Genomic DNA, 21,620 nt, shown 5'->3' on the forward strand with positions numbered 1-21,620 from the left:
TGTTCCACCTTCAAAACAGGCCCAAATGGAGGAAATTAGGGTTAAGAAAAGTGAAGTGCCAGAGAGCTCGCGAGTGTCGGGGACAGACGTTGGAGCCCAGGACACGATCCGTGCATCCCCAGAAGCTCCGTGGTGGGTAGGGTTGGGGAGTCGAATTGAGGCGAGAGCGACGACGACTCCCGGCGGGTTCGAGAGCGAGCGCGGGAGAACCGAGGTGGCTCCCACCACCTCGCCGCGGGCTGCGGGTTTCGGATGCGGCCCCTTTAAGGCCAGGCGGGTGATCTCAGCCGCGCGCTCGTCGCCCCGCCCTCCCCGGAGGCGTGCTCAGTGCGCAGGCGCGCCGCGGCGGCACTCCGCTGGGCCCGGGACCCGCCGGCGGCGGCGAAACACCGGGGCTGCGGCGCCGCCTGCCCGCCCCGCCCGCAGAGTCCGGCCGCCGCGCGCTGTCCGCACACGCCACCGCCGCCGCCGCCGCCGCCATGGGCTCTTGAGGTACCCAGCCCGGCCGGCCTCGCGCCGGGGGCCCTGAGGGGGGCAGCTGCGGGTTTCCGGGGGCGGGGGGCTGCTCCGTTTTGGGGAGGCCCGCGCGGGGGAGGGGTGCCCCACGGGTCGCGTTGGCCGCAGGTCCCCAGGCGGGGAAGGCACGAAGGTGTCCGGCCTGGTGGAGGAGGGAGGGGGCGTCCGCCTCCCAGCCGGTCCCGCCCTGTGCCCCTTCTTTGCCCTGCGGGGTCGCGGGGCCGCCCGTGGGTGTGCCTTGGCCCCCTCCTGGCCGACGTGGCAGGCCCTCGCCTAGAGTGTAATTGTACCTCCCTATGGGGGTGGCCGGGGGAGAGGGAAGGCGGGTGGACAGGCCCTTTGCAAGGGGGGTTGTGTGAGCCCGGTGGGTGTGCTGGCGCCTGGCACCACCGAGTGGGGGAGGCTTCCGTGCCCTGTGCCGGTGGCTGGGATCTGGGAGGATGGTTGGCCTGGCCAGGCCTTTGGGGATGCAAGCGTGCAGAGTGCACACGCCTTGCATACAAGTCAGCCGCTTGGAGGGGCACGGAGACTAAGGTGGGGCTCCAAAGGACATTTGTTTGGAAAGTGACCACAGAGGATGGTTTAGGGTTTGTGTATCCATCCCGGGAGTTGTACATTTTCTCTCTGGGCACATCGCTTGGTTCTGGTGCTAGCTGACTCCCCGCCATGGCAAGGCAGGCTTGGGGAGTGGGCCGGGGTATCTGTTCCCAAATCATAGCCTCTCAGGGTCACGCAAGGCCAGGTATCATATACACACACGCTTGGGTGTGCCCGCACGCCCCAGGCACCATCGTGCGAAGCAAGTGTTTGCACGCCTGCTACCTGTGTTTGAGGTGAAGGCCATGTATTATTTATCTGGCTGCTGGGTGCTTGATGTAAGGAAAGCCTCAGCAATCTGTGCCCTGGAGGCCTGTGTGCTGCGCAGTCAGCCCGGCAAACAAGCTCTCTGAGCTCACCTGCGCCTGCAGAGGAGCCCCGGGTCTCAGAGGCGTGACTTCCTTCCCAGGTTGTGTCTGCAGCATCCCTGTTCCTTTTCAGCAAGCTTGGGCCCCCTCGGCTTCGCACTTTGGGACATTCCATCAGAGGGTGCTGTGTGTATCCGTGCTGGGACCGTGGGGTAGGAGGGCCCCAGCAGCCCGACCCGTGTGCCCGTTTTGTCACTTGGACACAAACTCACAGGGCCCCTGGCTTCCGGGAGTTCTCAGGTCTGGAATGGGGGGGTGGGAATCACACGCAGAAACTAGTAATCACATCGATGTGAAAAATATAAAGCAGTAGAGGGAGCACAGTGTGCGTTCACTGCTGGGAGAGGGGGGAACACAGCCAGCAGCGGAGACTCCGACACGTGGGGACAGCTGAGCTGAAGCTTGAAGGATGATGAGCATTTGTCTTTGGTGCTTACCATACGTGTTTTCCCAGTTAATTTTCTCAGTGGCTGTGTGAGTACAGAGTTGTTGTCATCCCTGTGTGCAGTTGAGGAAACTGAGACCAGAGGGAGTACATGACTCACTTGTCTCTGGCACATGGCGGGACGGGATAGAGTCTTCCCCGAGCCAGGACCTCTCTTGCTGCCAGATCTTGCTGCCTTGTAACTGAACAATCCACATGCCAGGTGCCATGCTAGGGGCACAGGTGTCTGAAGATGAATGGGAACTGGTGCCTGGTCTAGGGCCTCCCAGTCTGCAGGGAAGAAGGGTATGGATGGCTGTGGACAGTGACCAGGACAGGAGGGCCCAATAGCCTGTGTGGGTAGAGAAGGCGCTGTGAATTCCCACCTTTCCAGCCCTTTGCCACATTCCCCCCACCCCCACCACCGCCACCATAGGCAACCTGGGGTGCCTTTCTGTAGCCCTTGGAATTCAGGATGTGTTCTCAGTTGATCCTCCATGGGGGTGGGGGTAAGGAGCCCCTTCAGGGCTCTCCAGATGGGCGGGAAGGAGACGTGCAAGGCAGGATGGGTGCGAGTGGTCTTACCTCACTCCTGTTGGCCCAGTTCTGTGGAGCTTGGGCTTCCGTGGGGAGGCTGTTTGCTCCCCCTCTGCTTTTGAGGTTTTGCTCCTGGTTTCTGGCGAGCCAGCCCAGCACTCTCCCCGAGAAGGGCTGAGCGCTATTTCCAGTCCCTGCTGTGCTCATTTCGCCCCATAGATTCCCCAGAGTGGAAACAGCCTCAGTAGGGCAGAGAGCGCAGCCCTTCATTGTTTTGAAACCCAGTAACAGCCAGTGCCCTTCTCACTCTGCGGGGCCTTTAGCCTGGGGAATTGGTATGCAAGTTGTGGAGGGCCAGCAGCTGGGCCCTGGGAGAGCTCTGTGTGACTTGCTGAAGTCCTACTGTGTGCCAGGCTCCATGCTAGGCCTCGGGACCGGGTCCTGAGCGGTGGGTGGTGCTGCTTCTAAAAGGCCGTGGTTGGCTGGGGGAGTCCAGTGTGTACCGACTATGGGCAAGACAGTGCTCTACTTGTGGTTGGAACAGAGGCCCTACAGGGGTGCAGAGGACAATAGGAACAACAGCTTGTTTATTAAGCACTTACTGTGTGCCAGGCACAGCTCACAGTGCTCTGATGAATGACTGTGTTTCATGCCCCACCACCTGGTGAGGTGGGAATCCTTACCTTCCCGCTTTGCAGTCAGCCTAGCAGGTTCTAGTGGAGGCAGTTGGTGGAGTTGAGCTCTGAATCAGAGGTTCTGACCCCAGAGCCCGTGATCCTCCTCCCCACTCATCCCAGGTGGGCCGCAAGTCTTCCTAGGAGCGAAGTGCCCTATGCTGGGAAGGATGAGAAACCCTGGGCAGGGCTGGGGAGGCCTGGGATACCTCTCCTCCCAGACGTGGCTGCAGTGGGCCCCGGGCATGAAGATCTTTGAAGGCCTCGCTAAGGACTTTGAATTTGACCCCAGCGTGGTCAACAGGGAGCCCCTGAAGGTTTCAAAATGGAATGGAGGTCGTCAGCCGTGTCACAGGCATATGGGACAGCATTACCATCTCCTCTCCTTTGCATATTTGTGCAGAGGCCTCTCTCCTCCCTCTCCTTTTTGCTCTCCCTCAAGACGCTTTTCCCACAGCCATAGTTTTTAGGCCCTGTTGCCTTTCCCTTTTCTTCTAGCAGCTTCTGGTTTTGACCACCCCGTGTGACCCAGGACCGGCCTCTGGAGCCCACCGTGGTTGTCGCACGTTCTGCCCTTGAACTGGCTTCTGGGGCTGGCTGTGAAGTTGGCTCCACTGAACGGGATCCCCCTCTTCCTGGCCCTCCTGGGTCCTGTGGGACCTCACCGACTTCCAGTGGATCGCAGCACTACGATCACTGCGTAGCACTATGGCACTACGATCCAGTGCTGTGGCTCGTAGGTTGGGCACGAGCGTGGGCTGCCTTTCCCTGTTGAGAGCTGTGGTGGCTCTGCGTCCCCCACAGGCCCCGACACTCAGCAGCTCTGTAAATACAAGCAGAGGGGAGTAGGGACAGAGCAGGAGCTGGAGCCTGGGAATCTGGGTTTAACCACAGATCCCACATGTGAGTTCCCTGGGGAGCTGCCTGCTCTCCAGGCCTGCTTTGCTGGGTGTCCACGGGCGTCGTTTGCGCAGCTGCTCCAGGCGCTGGGCCCCAGGGCTGAAAGACGAGGGGTCCTTGCTTGTAACATCCAGATCAGGTTGGGAGCCCTGGGTGCAGGACAGGAGGGGAGGAGTCGGAAGATTGCTGAATCGGGAGAGGAGATGAGAATTCAGGAAGGGGACAAAGGATCACTGGCAGCATGAGAAAGAAACGCGCCTTCGGGCCCTGGGGAGAGCGGAAGATAAGGGGTCAGTCAACCCAGGATAAGGGGTCCACCTGTCCTGGTGGCCTGGAGAGAGAGAGAATCGGGAAATGTTTAAATCCTCACTCTCTTTTTAGCCCTGTGACCTTGGGCAAGTTGCTTGCTGTGTTCTAGTTTCCATTCTTTAAAAAGAGGGGGGAAATGATGCAATTTCCTACATCTGTGAAATGGGAATAATAATAGTGTGGCCATCACTCAGCCGTCCTGACCTCACATCCTTGTGGAGCTCAGCACAGCACTCGGCCACGCTCGGAGAATGCTGCCTTTTACTGTTCCTCTGCAGGCCTTTCAGTGTATTTAAGACAGAGTGTGCCTGTGGCGCCCGGCTGGCTCCGTGGGTAGAGCATATATCTGCTTCTTGATCTTGGGGTCTTGAGATCAAGCCCTACATTTGGTGTGGAGTCTACTTAAGAAAAAACCTATCTGAAAAAAAAAAAAAGAAGAGATGTCAGCCTTGTCTGTATGTTGGACAGTGCAGGGAGCAGCCCTTGCAGAGCTGAGTCCTGCTGGGGAGAGAGACCACAGACACAGGAGCAATGACTCTTGTCCTGGGCCCCCTGAGGAAATATCAGGGCATTCCTGCCCAGGTTAGGCAGTTTTCTGAGGAGACAGCATTGAAGCTGTTACCATGTGGAAGGAGAGGAAGCAGGTTCCAGGCAGAGGGAACAGCATGTGCAAAGCCAATGTCCGAGTTCTTGTCTATAAAATTACGTGGCATCCAGTCTTCACCCTGTGGACTCTCGGTGAATGTTAATGGAATATGATCTTCTCAGCCTCAAAGAGGACACAGGAAGGGGAAGAAGTAGAGTGGGAGGGAGCTGTTGAGAGAACTGGACGGTCTCACACTTTGGGGTTTTCTTACGTTCCTGCCCCTTCTCTACCTCTTTCCCAGTGGGATCCAGCGCAGGGCCCTGAGGGCATTGCGGCTTAGACACCAGCGTTCTCTGCAGGGACTCATTCCTGGACCCTGCTATGCCTCGGACCGAATGGGGAGGGGCGGGGGAGCACCAGAGCAGGGGGGCGGGAGGTGGGGTGCGGGAATTAGGCTGCACACCCAGGCAGCCTTTGTTCACATTTCTGCTGCTGCCCTTGGAGCAGAAATGCTGTGCTAGGACAGAACTTGGAAGGATGACATGTGCCCTCTGGTTGGTGGTTTCCAGTCTTGGGTTACCGGTGGCTCCCTGTCTGGCACGACACCTTGCGCAGCGTAGGTGCTGAAATAGTTTTCGATGACACAAATGAATGGCTAGGTGAATGTCATCGCCACTCGGGATAAAGCTGGAGTTATTCTTGAGAGGTGACGGCTAGTACGGACAGGATTAATCAGAACAGGACGGTGGATGAGAGCTGAGCTTCCACCAGGAGCCCATGGGGCATCTAGGACAGCCTGGGGTCTGGGAGGTCTTAGGCCTGTTCTGAGAGGCAGGAAGCCCCACAGTCACTCCTTTTCCTTCCCTGCTGGGACGGAAGCCAGAGGGGGAAGATCCCACCCAGAAAACCTTTGTGCCTGACCCACGTCACTTCCAACTCTGCTGTTTTAGAAAGTCACATACGAGTAATTGAGTGTTTAATGGAAAGTTTGCAGGGTTGATGGGTCTTTGAAAAACAATAGGCTTTTCTACTTTGGAAAATAGGACACGTTGATCATAGTGAACTTGGAACATAGAAGGTTGGTGGGTAAGACTAAAAATCACCCCCAATTTCATAACCAAGAAATAATCGCGGTTGACATGGGCGTATTTTCTTTCTAGGTACGATCCTGCAATATCTCATTGTTCACGTAACACCAGGTCATCAGCATTTCCCATGACATTATTAAGTTAGCGACGAAAGAGTCACACAATTTAAAAACCAGGACCCCTGGTGATGTATTTCCGCTCTCTGTGGGAAAGATGACGTCCCCAACCTTTTTGCTAGATGGCATCATGGCCTTGAGCAGCCACAGAGAACTGTGTGGAAGTCAAAGAACCAGGGTGATAACCTTGGGCAAGGGGCTTGCCACTGCTGGGGCTACCTGTAGCACCTCTGCTCACCCCCCTGGTGCTGCAAGGCTCAAGTGAGGCCCCTGGTTCTAGAGCCTTGAGCTCCCCAAGTCGGGGGGCCTAGTGTAGAGTTAGGGCAGGTCACGTAAAGATGGATGAAGGGGTGTGTGTGTGTGTGTGTGTGTGTGTTTTCTTTTCCAACCTGAAGTTTGTTTGGCGATCCTCCCGAAGACCCAGGTCTCCTGGCCAGGGACCCGTGATCTGTGGACTCTTGTGCCTGCAACGGTGGGTGGTCCCAGGATAGCTGTCTCTGCCACCCCCACTTCAACAGAGCGCTGGGGTGAGACCCCCAGAAGCTGCTGCATCTGTCATGCTGCAGGATTTTCACACCGGACAGCGGACCCACTCTGGAGGACGTTGTGGGGTTGCCTACCTTTATTTTTCTCCTGCGCAACTGTGGACAGCTTGTCCCCAGGGAGGCCCGGTCCTGCTGGCAGGTGGCCGAGAACCTCCGCTCTGCTGGGCGGTGCTGTGCCCCAAAGCCCTCTGGGTCACCATTCACAGGAAGGCTCTGAGGTAGAAGGAACTCACCCCGTGGCTGCTGCTGTGGTGGCCGCTGCAGAGCCTCCTGGCTTTTGCCTGTGGTGCCTCTGTTTTCTCATTCCATCTAGAATACGCAGAATCTGGGATTCCGTTGATGATCATTTCGGGTGCCTGCAAGGCACAACCATGGGTGCTGGTGAAGGGATGTGTGTGAGGATATTAGCATCAGCTGAGATTAATATATTAATTAATAAATACCAATATTACTGATTCTCACCAGAATTTGTGTAGGGCTTTACAGTTTGCAAATTACATTTCACTTAAACTGCTTCATTTAATCCTCCCAGTAGCCCTGGAACCTTGGGATTATCTTGCCTGTTCTGTCGCTGGATAGACTGAGGCTCAGAACGGTGAACTTGGCCCGAGAGCCTATGGAAGGAAGCTCGCGGGTTTTTTATTTTGAATCCCGTGCCTTTGCTGCTCTGAGCGGCACCCCCCACCCTCGCAGCCTGCAGTCCCACCTCCCCGCACCCAGCAGGTGGAATTGCTGCCGGACTTGGACGGCCGTGCTTGTAGAGGGTCAGGTGGAAGCTGCTGGGGTGGGGTGGGGGGCTCCCTGGGGGAGGCGCGGGCTGAGCCGGGGGCTCTGATGGTCAGTGGAGGTTGGCAAGTAGAGCAGTAAGGGGAAGGCTTCCCAAGCAGTGGGCCTCTCTTGAGCGCATACACAGGTCCGTGCGTCGAGGCAGGGAGGTATTTGTGGATGTTAAACAAATAATACAAGTGAGAATTTAGACTCACCAAAACAAAGAAAAGTTGATGCGCTGTGCTTTTTTTTTTTTAATTTTTTTTATTTTTTAGAGAGAGAGCAAGCAAGCATGGGGAGGGACAGAGGCAGAGGGAGAAGCAGACTCCCGCTGAGCAGGGAGCCCAACTTGGGGCTCGATCCCAAGACCCTGGTATTGTGACCTGAGCCAAAAGCAGGCACCGAACCAACTGAGCCACCTACGCTGCCGGCTCTATGCTTTTGTTAGAAAAATTTGAATATCGATAACCTCAGTGCATTCAAGTGTGCTTTGGTTGGTAGGAGTTCCTAGCCCTCCAGTCCACTGGCGCAAAACCTGGGCTGGCAATAGGAAGGTTGGTGAAGGTTTTTCCTCTCAAAAGCTGTCTTTGTTTGGCCAAGAGGCATGTCCTCTGTTGGGGGCCGAAGACCATTGCATTCCCAGTTCTCTGTTGTTGAGCTGGGTCTGTGGAGGTGGGAGGAAGCCCTGCCCTGCCTGCTGTGTTTATGCAGCTGTCCTTGCAGAGAGGACACTAGGCATCCAGAGGCCTGGCTCCATCCTCCGCCGGCTGCCCACTTGAAGAGTGAGATGTGGGTGGCCACCGCGGTCAGGCGCGTACGTTATGTAATGGGTCCGCAGTAGACGTGGCCGTGAATGTCCTAGAGCATGAGTGCGTCTTGTGTGGCTCTGGTGTCCCAGCAGCCTGTGCAGGGAAAACAGCAGGAGGTGCCTCTCTCTCGTTTGGGATGGCCAAGCTGGAAACGCTGGATCCTCTTGGGCTCTGCTCTCCTGCGCTTCCCCGCCCCCCACCGCGCCAGGCCTGCCTCTGGTGTGTGTACTTTGTAGCCTGCCCCTCCCCTGGACCCTGGCTCCCGTGCCCAGGGAGACCAATTATGGCTGGGTGTTGTGGTGACTCTGGTCACAGTCCATCCTTCCACGTGTCCTGGGACCAAGGGCATCAGGGCCTGTCTGCTCTGGGAAGGGCTGAGGGGCTGAGCAGGTCTGGCCCTTCGCTCAGGGATGAGGAAGTCCATCCTGGGTGAGAGGGGGCTGACACAGGTCCCGAACCAACTCCGGACCCCGTGCTCTCTGCTGAACAGGCTTTGCTCTACCGTTTTTTCATCTGGGCACTCTTAAAAACTACATGTTGTCAGTATTCCTAATAATTAAGCTTATTTCTTGGATGAGAATTTATTTTTATTTTTATTTTTTTTAAAGATTTTATTTATTTATTTGACAGAGAGAGATCACAAGTAGGCAGAGAGGCAGGCAGAGAGAGAGAGGAGGAAGCAGGCTCCCTGCTGAGCAGAGAGCCCGATGCGGGACTTGATCCCAGGACCCTGAGATCATGACCTGAGTCGAAGGCAGCAGCTTAACCCACTGAGCCACCCAGGCGCCCGAGGATTTTTTTTTAAAGATTTTATTTATTTATTTGACAGAGAGAGATCACAAGTAGGCAGAGAGGCAGGCAGAGAGAGAGAGGAGGAAGCAGGCTCCCTGCTGAGCAGAGAGCCCGATGAGGGACTTGATCCCAGGACCCTGAGATCATGACCTGAGTCGAAGGCAGCAGCTTAACCCACTGAGCCACCCAGGCGCCCGAGGATTTTTTTTTAAAGATTTTATTTATTTGAGAGAGAGCCCGTGTCCCGAGAGAGAACACGAGCATGGGGGAGGGGCAGAGAGAGAAGGAGAAGCAGACCTCCCCACTGAGCAGGGAGCCTGATGTGGGGCTCGATCCCAGGACTCCGGGATCATGACCCAAGCCGAAGGCAGACGCTCAGACTGAACAGCCCAGGCGCCCCTTGGATGAGGATTTAAATGTGTCCTGTCTGGCAACATTTTCCAAAATTAGAGACGCTTGTCCACTTTAACCCAATGGTTGGACTTCTAGGATTTCATCCTACAGATGTTTTAATCTGTGTGTAAAATAATTTATTTGAAGGTTAGTCATTGCTGCCTTATTTGTGCTAGGAAAAAGGTTGGGAAGAATGTCATGTCCATCTGCTGGGACCCAGGAACAAGTTATGCTCCGTGTGGACCATAGAGTACTGCGCAGCTTTGGGAAATAAGGGAGAAGCTCCGTGCCCAGATACGGAGCAGTCGCCGAGATGGATTGCTGTGAGAGAGGGGGGTGCGGGGGGCGCCTGGGTGGCTCCGCCGGGCGAGTGTATGCCATCAGCTTAGGTCCCGTTCCCGGTGTTCTGGGATGAGTCCCACGTCAGGCTCCCTGCTCAGCAGGGACTCTGCTTCTCCCTCTGCCTGCCGCTCCGCCCGCTGGCTTGGGTTCTCTCGTGCGATCTCTCTCAAGATGAATAAATAAAATCTTTAAAAAAAAAAAAAAAGAAGCAGGTGCAGGATAGTGTGTCTCATGTGCCTCCGTGGGTGTAAAAGGAAAGTGCATGTGCTCACGTGTGCACACAGGGTCTTGGGGGCCTGTGGGAAGTCAGCTGTTGTGCCTCTGGGATGGGGCTGGTGCTGGGAGGCTCTTTACTAGAGACCCTTTGAACCGTCTGAGTGCCAAATCGTGGGGCTCTCTGATCTTTTCAAAATAGAAATAAAGGGGTGCCTTGGTGGCTCAGTAGATTAAGCAACTGCCTTCAGCTCAGGTCATGATCGTGGAGTCCTGGGATCGAGTCCTGCATTGAGCTCACTGCTCAGAAGGGAGTCTGCTTCTCCCTCTGACCCTCTCCCCTCTCATGCTCTCTCTCTCAAATAAATAAATAAAATCTTTAAAAAAATAAAGACATAAATACATAAATAAAATTAAGTAAAAAATACCATAAGAATGTATCCTTTTATCTCACCCAGCGCAAGAAGGTCAAGTCTCCGGCTATTCCCTCGAGGACCTGCCAGCATCACTTAGGCCCCTGCCACCATCTAATCAAAAATGTGTGCTTGGGGGCACCTGGCTGACTCAGTCCAGAGAGCATGCGACTCCTGGTCTCAGGGTCCTGAGTCCGAGCCCCACGCTGAACGTAGCGTTTACCTAAAAAAACAGACAAAATGCATGCTGGGGTCTCACAGAGGGGACCAGGTGTGAAAGTTTGGGTGTTTCTTGGTAAAAGGACCCGCACTACCTGTCCCACTGGCCGCAGGCAGCCTTGTCGTGTTTGAGTGTGTTTTCTTCCCCACCATCCTATAAGCTCTAATGGGATCAGCGTCTTTTCAGAGAGATACCCTTGGGACTTAGCATACAGAGGGTGCTCAAGGGTAAACATTTATACTTTAAAAGTTTTTAGGTTAGCTTACATAGGGTAAAGGACACTGGTCTTAGCCCTACAGCACAGTGGTTTTGACATCTGTCAGTACCCATATAAATTATGTCCGGGTCAAGCTGCAGAACACGCCCAGCGCCCAGAAGGCTCCCTGTGGCCTCCCACGGTAACCGGTAACCACTGCTCACTCCTCATCCCTTCTGACTCGTCTTGCCTGGTTTTGAACTTTGCAGAAATGGGGTCCTATAGTAAAGACTACGACATTCGTCCGGACTGTGGCTAGTGGCGCTGTGATCTTCATCCGTGCTGTGGAGGGCTCTGCTGTTGGAACGTGTCCCCATTTATGGATCCACTCTCTCGAGGGTGGGCAGTGGGGTGGCATCCCGCCTTTTGCCGTCTACACAGGGGTGCCATGAAGGTTCTTATTCTTGTCTGTGGGACTTGTGGACTCTGGGGGCTCCGGATGCCTAGGGAGGAAGGCTGGCTTGCCCCACCCGGTGCGTGTTTGCGTGAGTGACATTCCGGTTGGGATTTCTGTCACAGGCACCCGGGCCGGAGCCAGGTTCCTTGCTCGAGGGGTCCCAGGGGTTGGAGCAGGTTCAGGGGTCTTGCTTAGACAGCCTTCCCTCACTCCTGGGGCAGTAGGACTGTTGAGGTTCAGGGTTCTGCGTCCGAAGGGCACCCTTTTATGCAGTGCTGAATGGGGTTTAGGTGGCTGGAAAGGTCACATTTAGGGGAACACAGAAACTGCTTGAAGAGGCAGAGCATTGGCCCATCTGTTCGCACTTTGGGAGAAAACTGGGGTGAGCAAGATTTGGCCTGTATGCATTAAGCCAAAACAGAACTTAATTACAAGGCTGATTAAGTCAGCCCTTGCTGAAGAATTTTGGATGACTTGGTTGTTCCCTTAGATTTCTGCTCCCCCCCCCACCCAAGTGAAAGAGGGCTACACGATTGGGAGATTCTTCCTTTCGTGGTTGGGAGGTTCGTGGGAACTTGGCCCCGGGCGAAGGAGGAGAGACAAGAGAGGCGCTGGAGTGGCCTGGCCTGTGGGTGTTGACTGAGGGGGGGGGGCGCTGCCCCTCGTGAGGGCACGTGATCCTCCTCGCAGAGGCTGCCCAGAGAGAACTGCCCGGCCTCCGGCATTCTGTTCCTTTAATCCCCTCTGGAGAAGGGCCAGGCTGTGGGCTGCTGACCTGCTCTGATGCGGGTCAGCCTCCCCAAGAAGGCAGCACCCCCCAGTCCCCCACCGCCCCGGAAAGTTCACAGAACCTGACAGCCCCTGGGAAGGGAAGAGGCTGTTGTCACAGGTGCCAGAGTGGGGCCAGAGTGGCCTGTTCAGACGAGCAGTTCCTAAGTCAGATTCGACCTAGGGAGCTATGTTAAGATGGAAAGTTTTTCATACATATTTTTCTTTCCTTTTTTTTTAAATTAATTAATTTTTTAAAATTTATTTATTTAATGGAGAGAGAGAGAGTGCAAGTAAGCAGAGTGGCAGCAGAGGGAGAGAGAGAAGCAGGCTCTCCGCCAAGCAGGGAGCCTGATGCGGGGCTCGACCCCACGACCCTGGAATCATGACCAGAGCTGAAGGCAGCTGCTCAACCAACTGAGCCACCCAGGTGCCCCATCCTTTTTTTTTTTTTTTTTTAAGTTATTTATTTATTTATTAGAGAGATTAAGCGAACATGAGCAGGGTGAGGGGCAGAGGGAGAAGCAGACTCCCCACTGAGCAGGGAGCTCAGCGCGGGGCTCGACCCCACGACCCTGGAATCATGACCTGAGCCAAAGCAGACGCTTAACCAGCAGTGCCCCTTCCATATATATATATATATATATATATTTTTTTTTAAATAACATCTGTTCAACAAAAATCCCTCCCAGGCTGCGTTAATATTCTGGAGATGTGCGTGTGAACAGGTTGCCAGCTTCGCTCGGCCTGTGGGAGTGTGGCAGCCGCCCGAGTGAGCGCTTCATGGCCACAGCTCAAAGGGGCTGGGATCTGAAACTAATGAATGAAAATGTGACCTCAGAAGGTTTAAAAAAGAGCAGACGAGCAGAGACAGGCCAGGCCTGGGGCTCAGACTGCCGGGCCTGTGAACCGCCAGCCTGACCGAGGCTCCGAGGTGGGAGAGGAATTGGGCCAGATCAGTGCACACGGGTGGTGCCTGGCCCACCACCCTGTTTGCCCCCTGCAGCTCTGTCCAAGGCTCGAGTGACTATGGCCCCATTTCACAGCTGGGGAAGCCGGAGCAAGGAGCACTTACGTAACTTGGCCATGGACGCAGAGCTGGTCAGTGGCGGGACCAGGACTCGAGTCTAGGCGGTCCGCCTGCAGAGCCCACAGGGAGCGAGGGTGGTGTCCGGAGCCAGTTACAGGGGCTGTGGACCAACCGCGGTAGCCCCCAAGCCTCTGTTTCCTCATCTGGAAACTGCAGGCGTTGTTTTCCTATGGATTCTGCAACAAAACTGCTGGCAATGTAGTGACTTAGTGACACAAATTTACCATCCTACAGTTTTGAGGTCACAAGTCCAGAATGTATTTCATTGAGCCAAAATCAGGATGTTGGCAGGGCTGCGCTCCTTCCGGAGGATGGTTCCTTGTCTCTTCAAGCTTCCAGAGGCCACTTGCATTCTTTGGCTCAGGGCCCCCTCCTTCATCCTCAGAGCCAGCGGCCTGGCACCCTCCAGCCTCTCCTGCCTGCTCCCATTGTCACACTGTCCCCTTCACACCCACAGCCGCCTGCCCCCCTCTCATTCGGGCCCTTTTGATTACATCTGGCCTACTCAGATCATCTGGGACCCTCGGTGGCCTTAATGTAGTCACACCTGCAAAGCCCCTTTTGCCACATCAGGCAGAACAGTCCAGCGTTCAGGGGTTTGGGATGTGACATCTTTGTGTGTGGGGGGGTGCATTACTCAGTCTTGGACACAGGAACTCATGGAGGGGTAACAGCATGGTATCCCCCCAACATGGAATGAAACGGACTCTGAGATGTGAGGTTCTCTGAAACCCCTAATTCCAAGGAGGGGCCTGAGCCTGCACACAGCTTTGCAGCTCTTCTGGAAGACGTGAGTGTCTTCAGGCGGGAGTTAGCCAGACGCTGTCCTGTTTGGGGAAGGATGGGGGTAGGCACGATCTTAGGGGAAGTGACCATTCGCGGCACTCTGGGTGCTTTTCTAGGGCTTGGCGTAATTCGTTAGGCCTTGCCGGGCCTGCCTGGATGTTCCTCAAGACCCCCCACTTCTCTGTACTCTGGTTCTGTGCCCTCAGGCACCCTCTGGCAACGGGGTCTCCCGGTTTCCTAAGCCTGGCTTTCTAACCCACAAGAGGAGTTCTGTCCGGCCCTGTGCCTTGGTGATCCAGCGGGGCTCTGTGTTCTGGTGCTCCCTGTGGGACCGTACCCAGGGGACCGTACCCTGGCCTGGATGCTCCAGCCGCAACAGGACCCACCTCACAGGGCGGGCAGGAGGGCCTTGTCCCTCTGAAGAGCCGCAGGTGGTTTGTCAGTAATGGCTGCCTCCCCGCACCCCCATCTTCAGCAGGGTCCGGAGGCATTAATTCTGCTCTGCATTCCTGGCCTGGTGTCTGCCCACGTACTGTCTCCATGCCTCTGCTCAGGTTTTTCCCTCTGTCCCCTAAGCAGTCAGTCAGTAAATACTTTTCCCACATGGCGACTGATCCCTGCGCTCGCGGAACCCAGCTCGCGGGGCTTTAAGGGACCAGATCTAGTCACAGAGGGGTAAATGCTCTGGCAGACCAGGGGAGACATGCAGTGAGCAAACTGTGAGAGGTCACAGAAGGCCGTATCTGTCGAGGCTGATGGGGGTCAAAAATCCGTGGGTGGGAGCAAGAGAACGTTCCACTCGCTGGGGCTGGCACGGTGGTGATGGAGGGCATCACAGAACGTCAGAGTTGGAAGATCTCAGGTCAGGAGGAGGGACGTGGTCACATCTGAAAATAAGGTGAGAAGTAGACGACGCCGGATTCCTGCGTCTTCAAGCATCAGCCTCCCTGCAGCGCTGGGGGGCAGCCCAGGCCCCCACCTTTCTGGAATCCGGAACGCTCGAAATCCCAAAGGTTCTTCCAAGCCTGCAGCAAACTAATTTCGTGGCAAAAATCTGACCTGAATTGATGTGAGACTAATTATATTCTTTAAAAATATCTCATGTTTCTCTGCGGAAATACTGCGTATTTGACTTTTGGGTGCTGCCTGCACCGCTCTGGGGGACTCACTCTGCATACCTCCTCCAGCTCTGGAATCCTTTCTAACTTGGAAAAACTCTGAAGTCCTAAGCTCACTGGCCCAGGGTGGGCTTGGCGTACCTGGGAAACAAGTTCAGAGACGCTCAGGCCCCGGCCCAGTCACAGCTGGGTGGCAGCACCAGGATTCCAGCTGTTTTCCTGACTCGGAGCCTGGGACGAAGTGTGGCCTGTGGCCTGGCTTCTTCGCAGCCTGCGGGTTATCGCGCAAGTGAGGACACAGTTGTGGGGCCACCTGGCGGGCAGGTGGCCGCTGGGAGAGAGGCGGGACCGGGTCTTGACTGTGCTTTGTGTCTGCCTCAGCCTCCTCAGGCCTGACACCAGGGGCTGCGGAAGGACAGAGGGACAGGAGCCTCAGGGGGAACAGGGAGCCCTGTCAGCGACTGGCTGCATCCCTATCAGTAAGAAAACTTTTGGGGTCTGTCCCCCCAATACTTGCATATTGTTACATGTAGCTCATAAAGCGTACACCAAGCTGTGATGATGCTAAAGATGTAATATTTAAATTTTTTATTTTATTTTATTTTCTTGGTGGTGCAAAAACCTTCTGGCTTCATAGGCGTGATTTATTTTTGGAAAGCGTGCTTTCGTGGTCTGTGAGCGAGCAGTTAGAAGCTCTGGCTCTGTGTCCAGTCTGCTTGGCTGTCTGGTTTTAACGGCTGCCCTCTCCTAAAAAGATCCCCGAGACATGTAGCTGTACACGGAGGAAACGCATCACTGGCTTGCTTTCTGAATCAGGTTACTCATTTCTCCATCCTGTCCACTGCGTATGCAGGGAATTTGTTGAAATTTGGCTAGTACATTTCCATCCTTCCTGATGCCAATCAGATGTTTTTGTCGACTAAATGGAAGGTATTTTTTATTTTAAAGTTCTTAACACATGAATCCAAAACCCACTCAGATGCTTTGGAAATTTTTGAGCAGATTAGAAAATTCTGTTACGTAGGTTTTTAGGAGTTCAGACACGAGAGTTTTTGTGAGTTACAGACTTAACATTGTTTTTGGTAACAAGATCCTATGACAGTAGAAACATTTCCAACATTTCCAAATATACTTTTCCAGAACGCTCTGCCGGCCTCGGTGTCTTCTGAAAGAGTTCTTTTCTCATTTGTTGTGATAACATGCCTTTCCCACGAAGGGACATACTAAACATGCTTAAAGATGTTTCAAAAGCTTAACTGGGAAGCATATCCCTGACAGCCAGTATTGATAGAAAAACATGGACAAATGCGGAACTTTTTTTGAAAGAAAGATGTGTTGAACTAAGTTGTTACATTTGACAGGTCTTTCTGATTGCTTTTCTACAAGATAACCGGTAACTCTCTGAAACAGATGGTTTCCTGAGTCAATGGCCATCTCGTTACAAATTTGGTGGAAAATTCTGTTCTACTGTCTAAAGCTTTTTACTCTGGAAAATTTCAGACACGTAGAAGTAGAGCAAATAATAGAACAGGTTTCTGCCCATAGTCCCTCACCTTCCAGCAGCAAGGAAATGTCCTCCAGTCTTGCTACCTCTATCCCTTTCCCCCTTTTAAAGGACAAATCCCAGAAGTCATGTTATTTTTTACCCTTAAATAATTCAGTATGCATCTCTATCTGATAAGGACTTCAGACAACTTGTTTTGGGGCACCTGTGTGATTCAGTCAGTTCAACATCTGACTTCGGCTCAGGTCATGATCTTCAGGGTCTTGGGATCGAGCCCTGCGGTGGGCACCATGCTCAGCAGGGAGTCTGCTTGTCCCTCTCCCTCTGCCCTCCCCCACCCTCACTCATGCTCACTCTTAAATAAATAAAATCTTAAAAAAAAAAAATAAAAGAACTTGGGGTGCGACTGGGTGGCTCAGTGGGGTAAAGCTTCTGCCTTCGGCTCAGGTTGTGATCCCGGGATCCTGGGATCGAGCCCTGTATCGGGCTCTGTATCAGGCTCTCTGCTCAGTAGGGAGCCAGCTTCCCCCTCTCTCTCTCTGCCTGCCTCTCTGCCTACTTATGATCTCTGTCTGTCAAATAAATAAATAAAGTCTAAAAAATAAAAATAAAAAACCAAACTTGTTTTATTTTGAAATAATTGTAGGTTCACAGGAAGTTGCAAAAATAGCGCTCCAAGTCCCATGTGCCCTGCTCTCAATGGTGACGTTCCAGTTGCTCTAGGACCATGATCAAAACCAGAAGTGGACATGAGTGCAGTACTACTAACCAGACTACGGACCTTGCTCAGTTTTCACTGTTCTTGTGGTGGGGGGAGGGGCTCTGTACAGTTTTTCACCCATAGACTTGTGGCCACCGTCAATCAAGATACATGGGCTCCCCTCACTGGAGGGAAGTCCCTGTGCTGCCCTCTCTCTGTGCACACACCTTCCTTGCTGTGCTCTGCCAGTCTCCAGTCTGTTCCGCATCTTTATAGATTTGCTGTTCTGAGGATGTTCTAGATCAACAGACTCAGACAGTGTGTGACCTTTTGCGATTGGCTGTTCTGTTTAGAATGCCCTTGAGCTCCATCCAGATTTCTGCCTATATCAGTAGTTTTGTTGCTTTTTTCTTGCTGAGTAGTAATCCATGATCTGGACATAGTGGAGTTTGACCTTTGGCCTGTTGAAGGACGTGTCGATCATTTCGGGTTTGGCAGTTAAAATACAGCTGCTGTGGACATAAGCACACAGGGTTCTGTGTGAGCACGCACTTTCCTTTCTGTAGCATAAACATCTAAGTGACTACTGGGTTGTATGGCAAATGGCGTGCTAGTTTTGTAAGAAATGACCAAACTGTTTTCCAGAGTGGCTCTACTGTTTCCTGTTCCTACCAGGAATGTACATAAGAGCCAGTTTCCCACCCTTGCCAGCTTTGGATGTCTTTGTTCTATACTAATATGTGTACAGTGATGTCTTTGTGGTTTTAGTTTGCATTTCCCTAATGGCTAACTATGTTGAACAGCTGTTTCTGTGTTTATTGTCCATGTATCCTTCTTGAGTGGAATGTCTGTTCATGTCTTTTGCCCATTTTTTTTTTTAAGATTTTATTTATTCATTTGACACAGAGAGAGACAGTGAGAGAGGAAACAAACACAGGGAGCGGGAGAGGGAGAAGCAGCCTTCCTCCTGAGCAGGGAGCCTGATGTGGGGCTCAATCCCAGGACCCTGGGACCACGACCTGAGCCAAAGGCAGACACCTAATGACTGAGCCGCCCAGTTGCCCCTTTTGCCCATTTTCTAATTGTATTATTTTTTTTACTGCTGAGTTTGAGAATTATAAGTTTATTGTCTTGCATTTTGCCTTTAAATCTGTGATCCATTTAAAATTAATTTTTGTATATGGTGTAAAGGTTTAGGTTAAGCATGCATTCTCTCTCTGGATGCCTAGCTGTTCCAGTGCTGTTTATTGAAGACACGATTCTCTCTCCATTGATAAGGACTTTTTGTACCGGCCATGCTGGGATCACGCCTAATGAAACTGACAGAATTCCTGTGTGTCACCTGTTTCAAAGAGGTCTTTCCATCCTTGGTTTGTTAGCATCAGGACCCAACAAAGTCCACTTGTCGCATTTAGTTAGGTCTCTCGAGTCATATTCTGTAAGAGTCCCTCGAGCACCTTTGTTTATAAGCCTCTGATTTGTTGGTGAAACTACGTCATTTGTCCTGTAGATTGTCCCGTGATCTAGACTCGGCTGCTGTGTCCTCATGATATCATTTAGTCTGTCCCAGTACCCTCTGCATTTCCTGGCTACTGGTAGTAGCTCTGGAGGCTTGTTTTGATCCCATTTCACTTTTGGGGAAGGGTCCTCCTTAGATGGTGGTGGCGTGTGCTCCCTATGTATCCCATTAGGAGGCTGGAGACTTCTTGTAGCTCCGTGTTGGTGAGGTTGATCTTAACTGTGGGTTCAGAGTTGCACTTGCCCAGACTGTTAGCTAGGGGTTTTATCACCCGCTGATGATCCGTGTCTACATCCAGAATTTTATTAGGGTTTGCAAAATGGTCATTTTTGTTCTCTTCTATTATTCTGCCTCTATTCATTAATGGGACGTCTCTTTTTATTTATTTATAAGATTTCACTTATTCATTTAACAGAGAGGGAGAGCACAAGCAGGGAGAGCAGCAGGCAGAGTGGGAGGAAGAAGCAGGCTCTTTGCTGAGCCAGGAGCCAGATGTGGCACTCGATCCCAGGACCTTGGGATGACCACCTGGGCCGAAGGCAGCCGCTTAGCCAACTGAGTCTCCAGGCGTCCTGGGACTTCTGTGAAGTAGAACCCGCCCTCATCCATTCTGTAGTTACCCTGAAGTGTTACAGATGGGGAAACTCGGGTTCTTAGAGATGAAGTCACTTAAGTGTTACAGATGAGGAAACTCAGGTTCTCAGAGATGAAGTCACTTGTCCACAGTCGCAGATGGTGAGGTCTGGCAGGAATCCCGTTGGGTGGCCCCAGTGCTGAAGCTTGGTTTTGCTCCTTAAACACTCTGCCCCAAAGTCCCTGCCGCTTTGAAGCCTTCCCTGACCCTCCCCCCAGCCTTGGCCGAGGCCGTTGATGCCGCCCGAGTGTGAGAGGACGGGACCCCACTACTGGGGGGTCCCGTCTTCATCCCCCTGTTCCAGCACACACACTGTGAACAGTCTGCAGGGTCCAGCATCGTGCGCTGCCCTGGGCCCTGGGAGCAAGGCGAGCCCCTGGGATCTACAGCCTTGGAGGAGCCAGCAGCCTCACCTGCTGGTCTTTCGTGCCAGGGGCCATGCGTCTGTGAGTCAGAATGTTGCTTCACGTATTTTGGGGGGGTGTGGATATTATGAAAACCCTCGAATCATGTGCAGTTAATAGTACTTAGTTCAAAGTTGTTGTGCAAAAAAAAATGAGATGGTGCTTGGGAAAACAGTGTGTCAACTGAGCGCTGCACAGAGTTAGGTAAAGAGCTTATAGTAAACCCAGAAGGCTGGTGAGGGCGATCAGGCTGGTGAGCCCGTCCAGCATCCGCTGCCCCTCCCTGCAGAGGACCCCTCTCCCTTTTTGGCAAGGAGGGTCTCGGGCCTGCTAGGAAGGACCGGCCCTTGGAAGGAGGCTCTGGCGTGGGAGTGGCCGCTCACACAGGGCCCCCACTCTGTAGGATGGGCCTGACAATGTGTTTATAGGACCTGAGTTCGAGTCCTATCCCTGATTTCAGGGCAAGTCACCCACCCTGTCTGAGCAGCTCTCTTGCCCGTAAGCTAAGTGACCTACATGGGGTAAGGGCGAGAGAGCTCTGCATGCCAGTGTCTCTCTGGGCTTGGGGTAGGGGGACACTGAAGTGGCAGTGAGCAGAGCTCCAGGTAGAAGCTGGGCCTGGAGCCTTCACTCAGCTTCCACAGCCAAGGCAGGTCCCTGGCGCAGGTCTTCTCCCTGTGGACAGGGTCAGCTCAGCAGTGCCCCTGTGCCCAGCCTCCCCATGCCGCCTTCAGCGGGAACAAAACAGCCTTTGATGCACCGGCCTGCCTGTGCTTGGAAGCTGGAGATTTAGGAATATTTGTACTTCCTCTAAGCACCCCCCCCCAATTCCCTGTGTTTATTCATTTAATTTGGGATGATAGACAAAGATGATGATTTACAACCCAAATCTTCTTTTTTAAAGAAGTATTTCTGGCTCTGGTTTCCAATTTTGCAACCATCTTTGCAGGAGCTATTCTTAGACTTGTCACTGTTTCTCTCTCGGAGCTCGCCACTAGTCTTTATATAGACACCTTCAACAGTTTTGAGTTTCTTTATATAGATGCCTTCTCCAGTTTGGATTTTAAATCTAGATTCAGCTCTTGGTCAGTGTGTTAGAGATCACTTATTTTCACAGGAAAATAGAAACGCAAAGGGCTCTCCTAGGGTAAAAACTTAGAGCTAAGAGCAGATGCGCACGTGGGGGCCGGGGGTGCTGGAGACGCTGAGGGCAAAGCCAGGAGCGTGAGGACACATAGGCAAAGAACTTCTTCGTCCAAAGTCAGGCCGTGGGCCTGGGTGCAGCCCGGAAGCCTCTGTCGATGCCAGTATATTCTGGCCTAGAGTATCAGCTGGGACTTGTAAGGGACCATGAGGGGTCATCTGGGCTGACCTTGGGGCTCAGGCTGAGATGGTCAGGTTTGGGGGCTTGGTTGTGCCTTGCACCAGGCTGCGGAGACCTTCCAGGGTCGCTGGAGGAGACCCTCCAGGCCCAGCAAAGCTGTGTGGGGACCCAGGACTGATTGCTGGTGGAGCTGGGACCTGGGCTGCAGCCAGGGTGCCCTCCCTGGTGTCCACGCTCTCTGCTTCACAGTCAGCAGAGCCTCTGGTCACTCTGCAGCTTAGTCTCCCAGAGCCTCTGCTGCAGGGACACTGAGCGGCTCCGGGGATGCTGACCAGCCCGTTGGCAGCTGGCAGAACTGAAAGGGTCGCCTGTCGGGCGGTATGGCTCGGATGGCCTTGGGTCCAGCAATGGCCAGCCTCTCTGGAGTCGCTTTATTCTTGGACAGCAGCTCTTCCCTGGGGGCATCTGGGTTCATTTTTAATGTGAAATTGTTCGTTTGTTACCATGGCT

The 21,620-nt window shown here is 53.5% G+C and overlaps 1 protein-coding gene across 3 annotated transcripts in view; it reads left to right on the forward strand.

Moving 5' to 3' along the window:
• The first annotated feature begins 436 nt into the window (after positions 1-436).
• The window catches only part of TMEM184B (transmembrane protein 184B), a 44,498-nt gene continuing 23,314 nt past the window's right edge, over positions 437-21,620 (forward strand). The window contains exon 1 of one of the 3 annotated variants that reach the window (XM_044229425.1): positions 437-492. The gene's annotated coding sequence lies outside the window, so the exon portion shown is untranslated. The remainder of the gene's footprint in view (positions 493-21,620) is intronic. The other 2 variants (XM_044229426.1, XM_044229427.1) reach the window with 2 other exon arrangements.

This window comes from Neovison vison, chromosome 12, assembly GCF_020171115.1.
Source record: "Neovison vison isolate M4711 chromosome 12, ASM_NN_V1, whole genome shotgun sequence".
Taxonomy (NCBI): Eukaryota; Metazoa; Chordata; class Mammalia; order Carnivora; family Mustelidae; genus Neogale; species Neogale vison.